The 6,004-nt window shown below is 43.3% G+C and overlaps 1 protein-coding gene across 8 annotated transcripts in view; it reads left to right on the forward strand.

The window, feature by feature from the left end:
- The window catches only part of bdnf (brain-derived neurotrophic factor), a 15,168-nt gene that overhangs the window by 3,892 nt on the left and 5,272 nt on the right, over positions 1–6,004 (forward strand). Inside the window, exon 1 of one of the 8 annotated variants that reach the window (XM_007553873.2) lies at positions 126–5,068. The exons of the other annotated variants lie outside the window; for them this stretch is intronic. The gene's annotated coding sequence lies outside the window, so the exon portion shown is untranslated. Of the gene's footprint in view, positions 1–125; positions 5,069–6,004 lie in introns of those variants that run through there. 8 annotated transcript variants of the gene reach the window in all.

Below are 6,004 nucleotides of genomic sequence, written 5' to 3' on the forward strand. Positions count from 1 at the left end.
CCCCCTCCCTCTCTCTCTCTCTCTCCCTCTCTCTCCCCTTCTTGGACGGCTTGTAGCCTTAAAAATCGTCTTGCACAGAATCTGTGGATATTGCCTATTTCCCCCCCCCTCCCCTTCCCTTCATCCTCTCTCTCTCCCTCTCTCTCTCTCTCTCCCTCTCTCTCCCCTTCTTGGACGACTTGTAGCCTTAAAAATCGTCTTGCACAGAATCTGTGGATATTGCCTATTTCCCCCCCCCTCCCCTTCCCTTCACTACCACTCTTCACATCTCTCCCTCTTTCTCGCTCCCTATCTCTTTCTCAGTCATCTTTTTTTTCCTTTTTCTTTTTCTTTTTTTCATTTGCTCAAAGATTTAAGATTTCTGATCCAAGACGAAGCAATTGCATGGCAAAAACAACAGAAAGAGGAGGAGAACCCTCCCCCCGCCTCCCCCATCATCTCCTCCTAACGCCCTACGGTAGTCCTGTTTTAATCAAGATTCCTCGTTCCAGGATGCGTCCTCATATAAATATGAGCGCGTCCAGTAAATTCCTAATTGCATTTAAAATATGGATGTTTTCCGTCGGCGTTTTCGGTATATTTTTTTTTCTTTTCTTTTCTTTCCATTTCTTTTTTACCCAGCAATGCAATTAGCGCGAGCAGATCGGTTTCTGCACACTGACGCCTTTTAGACACTGAAACCAAAAATAGATCATATTACTTATGAGGCTGCCCGACACTCATAAAGGCACTCGTTTAATCAAGACGCGTCGCAGGCTTCAGATTACAACAAAATCAGGTCTTAAAACTGTGGCACTTTAAATAAATCTTCGGCCTTTTTTATTATTATTATTATTGTTACTATTATTATTCACCGATGCATCGTGTTTTATTAATATTAACATTACATCGGATTTCTCGGCCTTGTTTTTGAATCTAATATTTCCCCAGCATATTTCCCAGTCATGTAGCAGTATTTTTATTTTTATTTTTCTCTCTCACCCCCCTCCTCCTCCTATTTCAACTGAGACGTGGGATTATGGTGTGGGCGTGGGCGTGTTGGGTGGAGGAGGAGGGATGAGCGGAGGCGGGTAAGGAGGGGTCTGTGGGGTGGCACGACACACTTTGTATGTATGAAGGTTTTTTTATAGCACTTTTCTGCAATGTACGTCAGCGGATCAGTCCATAAATGGGGCTGCGTGCGCTTGTGTGCGGGCGTGCTCCCGCTTGCGCTCGCGCCTGTGTGCGTGCGTCTCCGCGTGTGTTATCTTTACCGAGAATCTCCCCCCTCTCTCTCTCCCTCTCTCTCTCTTTCTCTTTCTCTTTCTCTCTGCCTCTCTCTCTGTGCACTCTCAGCTCTGCAGAGTTGGGGTGGGCGTCAATAACAAACCTGATGGTAGGTTTCATTGCAAAATAATAATAATAATAATAATAATAATAATAATAATAATAAAAAGGAATAAATCAGAATAAAATCTCTCGGTAGGCCTGCATAGAAATGCGCGCAAAGAAAAATGTTATGTGTTAAATTATTTTTTAAGGTAATGTTTTTCCATCAATTTTTTTTTATGTTAAAAATATGGGCCTTGTTTTGTGATCAAGTCGGCGCAAAAATGTTGATTTGAATTTAGATGTGATTCTCACATTTTGATCAAACTTGGAACGTGACTGCCCACGTTGCCGCAACGTTTTCATTCATGAAATGCCAGTCCTTTAATCCGGGCTGATGTCTCATGCAAATAATAAATAGGATATTGATTATTTTGGGCGGAAATCTCAGCTCACGGCTTAGCGGACGTCACGATATATTTAGAGCTAAAATTAATCATCTTGATCGTTATGGAAATGTAGGCAGCACCGCCCGCCGCGCCGCCGCGCCGCCACCGCGGTGCTTCTGCTTTAGTCACGGCACCATCATCTTCATCATCACCAGCACCTCCGTCCAATTAACAGACTTGCTCAAACAAGTTCTGGCAAGGAGGCGAAGCTCTGCACCTTATTTTGCATCTTTAATTATCGTCATTTAGTGGCGTGATTGTGGGTTTCACGTCGACAAAAAAAAAGAAAAGAAAAGAAAAGAAAAATACACGATTAGTTATTAATACACAGTGGAGTAATAGTTAAGATATTTAGCTTCGGAGCACTGCGGGACAACAAGGATTCACGATGTGGTGTGTATGCGCGTGTGTGTGGGTGTGTGTGAGAGAGAAGGAGAGAGAGAGAGAGAGAGAGAGAGACCTGCATGATGCCAGTAAACCATTCACGTGTGTCTCCCAGCAGGTGACCATGCAGCACTGGATTCAAGCAACTCCTGCAAAACATAAAAGTATGAAAGTTCATTCAGATTCATTTAAAACCCAAAAAAGAAAGCAAGGCAGACAAGTTCAAATTGCAACACATCCTTGATTTACCAGCAGATTTGAATAACAAACCATATTTGTGCTCATAACAGACACTTCAACACTTCCAAGAGACTAGTATGGTACGATTTGTGAGTTTTCATTCATAGAAACCTTGTTGGACGTTGAGAAGGGACAGACAGGGTTTAACAGGATAAAAGTAATGTATCCCCTGCATGATGGTGTGTGTGTGTGTGTGTGTGTGTGTGTTTCTGAGGTGGGGTATATCTGAGGCTTAGAAAACTAGTCTGCTGTGGCTGCCTCATGATTACATTAAAGGTTATTGTCATCACAGGAGGGATGACATTAGCTCCTGACTTCAGCATCCGTTTAAAGGACCCAGTTGACTGGGTTTGTCAAGCTCCCTCATAGTCTTCTCCAGCTTTTGCTCTCAACTCGTTTGACGTCACTCGGCCTCTTACAAAATGTTTCCCTAGTTGACGTGTTTGCTCCTTGAGCAGGAATGCAATTCCACTTTGATCAAAATACCCTCGTCGCCTCCCTTTATCCCCAGCGAAAATGACATTTCACAAAATGTCATTTCGCCTGTGTTACACGGCTCTTTCCCCCGCTCCCCCCTCTTGCACAAGGAGGCATAATTCTACTTGTTAAGTGGAGCTTTTGGTGGTGTGGACCTGTCAGCTTCAAGCTGCCATTGGCAAGAGGAGCCTTGAAAGGTTGTACAGGCGTGTGGCGTTGTCAGCTCTTGTAATAGGTTATTTTGCTGCATGGTATGAAGTCAGAATCCAGCTCCTAAGACCCGCAAAGACAGAAGACCCCATTCAAAAAAAAAAAAAAAAACGGAGTGCTGAGAGATTCTGTATCTCAAGAAGTCCAACATCTCATATCAAGCAGAAGAATGTAGTTGATTTCCTTATTATAGAATTCTATGTGACCGGTGAAAAAGAGGCTCATTGTTCCTTGTTTTCATTCAGAAATCCCAGACTGAACCTTCTCATGATGAACCACCTTCAGTAGTGTTGTAGTTGCAAAAAAAGAAAAAAAAAAAAACGTAAGAGAGACCATGTTGTTGTTTTTGCTCCTCTAATGAGATGCCAAGTGATTTATTTATGAATTGCTTGTTTGGAACAGCCCCCTTGTGCGGAGTGCATTTTTCTCTTTTCTGTAAAACCCTCTTTGGAGTCATGTCGCTCAGTGATTGCTGATGCAACTCTTTGTCATCCAGAGTTTGCCCTCACCTCCTGTGTGCCTTCGGGGAGGGCTATATCTATCCTGGCATGTCCCCGGGTGTGTTGGAGGTGGGAGTGACTCATTAAGCAGGTGTGAGCATCCACTCCCATACTGCCGCATGCCAAACAAGAGCTCCATGCAGGGAAAAATCATGATGGCAATACAGCAAAGCGCATCACAATTAATCTTTGCACCAGACTGGGGCCAAGCCAGGGGGATAACTAGCTATCCCTCCAGTATGCTCTCTCTCTCTCTCTCTCTCTTGTGTTCATCTGAGGTGGAATTTCCAAGTGTTCATCACCACCATTGAACAACCTGGCCTCCACTGACATCTTCATTTGGATCCAGTTGATGAAGATGGTGAATTGTTCCCAGTCTGTTTCATATGTGGGCGAAGTATTAAGGAACCAGAGCTGTTCTAAAGCTTTGTTTAGGTTACATTTGGTTAGAATAACCTACTCTGCCTGCTGAAGAGCATCAGCCAGAGTTTCTTTGAGATATTGCTCTCCTAAAGACCAAAAAATAAAAAAATAAAAAAAATAAGACGAATTTACTGTGTGGTTTTCATATTTTAATGTAGCAGGATATGACTAATGGGAACACTATTGAGAATTCTGAGAAACGTTAGTTGGTTAAGGAGGCATAAAAACCTCCAAAACCATTAAGAAATAGTCTAACTCTTCACCCAGCCCTCTCACTGTGTGCAGATGCCAACATGAAAATGCTTATTTTAACCATCTGGATATCTAATTTTACTCAAATAGGGCGTCTTTAAATGGCACGTAGTGTATCACGACTGGAGACGCGCTGTTACGCAAAACCCCCACAAAAATATTCCTCCTCCATAGACTGTCTAAAAAATAAAAATAAAAAAAAACCGACCAAGAAAAAAAATATATACGGAAGAGGAGAGGCTTCGGTGTTGCTTTGTAATCTACCCAGACATTATGGCGTGGACCCAGGCTGCACGGTTTGAGGACAAACAAAAGCGCGTAATGCACGCTGGAAGCGCATTAACAGCTTCGGCTGTGGGCTGTTTAGACAGCAGTTCTGCGGCGACCAGTCAGCCAGCGGCAGGTCACATGTTGCAGCGTCATTGTGTAGTAAAGTTACAGTAGTTTCAAAGAGGCTCCTCATTTCAGCTCCAGAGGTCTCCTCATCCCCGTTGCTGCTGCAGTTGCTGCCGCTGCCTCTGCTGCGTCTTCGGCATGCGACAACTTCGCTTTCAGACGATCTCCGCAAACGAGCCGCGCAGCCATGGGAGTGCATTACCTCAGCCGTGCAATTTCCACCATCAATAATTTAATCTATTTGCTCCAAAGCTGAAGAGATATCCCGAAGCTTCTTCTTTCTTTTTCTTTTTCTTTTTTTTCCCCCTGTCGGGAGAGTTGCAGAGAGGAAAACACCTCTGAAGCAATTTACTGAGGGAGTTGTCCAAAACATCCCAGATGACACCACAATCCTGTTGAATGGTCTGTTTTACGACTGGGCAGTAAAAGGTAGGCTGAGGGTTTTGTGTGTGTGTGTGGGGGGGGGGTTGTTCTTTTTGTTTTGCTTTACCAGAATAAGTTTGAACTACTTTGAATGTGTTTTATTCCTCCTGAGATAGAAAAATAAAAAAAGGGGGGGGAGGGGGGGCAGACAGTGTGTGTATATGCGTGTATGTGAGGTGAGATGGGGAAGGGAGGGGGGCTCTAAAAGTAGCTCGATCAAGTCCAGTTATCCTGCGAACAGACAGCGCCGCGGCCCGAGAAGGGATATGTGTAACCTTATCCTGCCGTTCATTAATAAAAAACGCACTTATTATGTTGATTGGGTTTCCAGCGGAGAGCACAGGCTCAGGAGATGTAATCTCTTGCAAAAAGCCCAGCAGTTTCATTCCATTAATAAAGCAGACTATTGTACTAAACTGCGTGTGCGTGAAACCCGCCAAGTTTTCGCATTTTACTGCGGTTTAAACCTCTTACAGCTCAAGAAAGTCAGTATTTATCTGTTTCCGCTCATTATAAATACTCTCCTCCGCCGTGGTCTGAAATGAATCATTTGCCGCGGTTTTAGTTTGTTGTTTCTGTAAAAGGGGGGGAAAGAAGGGGAGAAAAAAATAAAAAAAATTTGATGGACTCATTAAGACTTTATAGGACACCCGAGACCCAAAAACGCCCTGCTGCGGCCAACTTAAACTGTTGGCTTCAGTGTGGTGTGGTGGTACTAAGTAACTTCACGACATAAACAACAAAGAAATCCAAAGTGTTGGAAAACAACTGACCACATTGGTGACAGCTTAGTGGGAAAAATAAATTGCAACTGGAGACTGCAAGATTAAACCTGGAAGTAGAGATCTATCTATCTATCTATCTATCTATCTATCTATCTATCTATCTATCTATCTATCTATCTATCTATCTATCTATCTATCTATCTATCTATCTATCTAT

The sequence above is a fragment of the Poecilia formosa genome, unplaced genomic scaffold (genome assembly GCF_000485575.1).
Source record: "Poecilia formosa unplaced genomic scaffold, Poecilia_formosa-5.1.2 Scaffold60, whole genome shotgun sequence".
Classification (NCBI taxonomy): Eukaryota; Metazoa; Chordata; class Actinopteri; order Cyprinodontiformes; family Poeciliidae; genus Poecilia; species Poecilia formosa.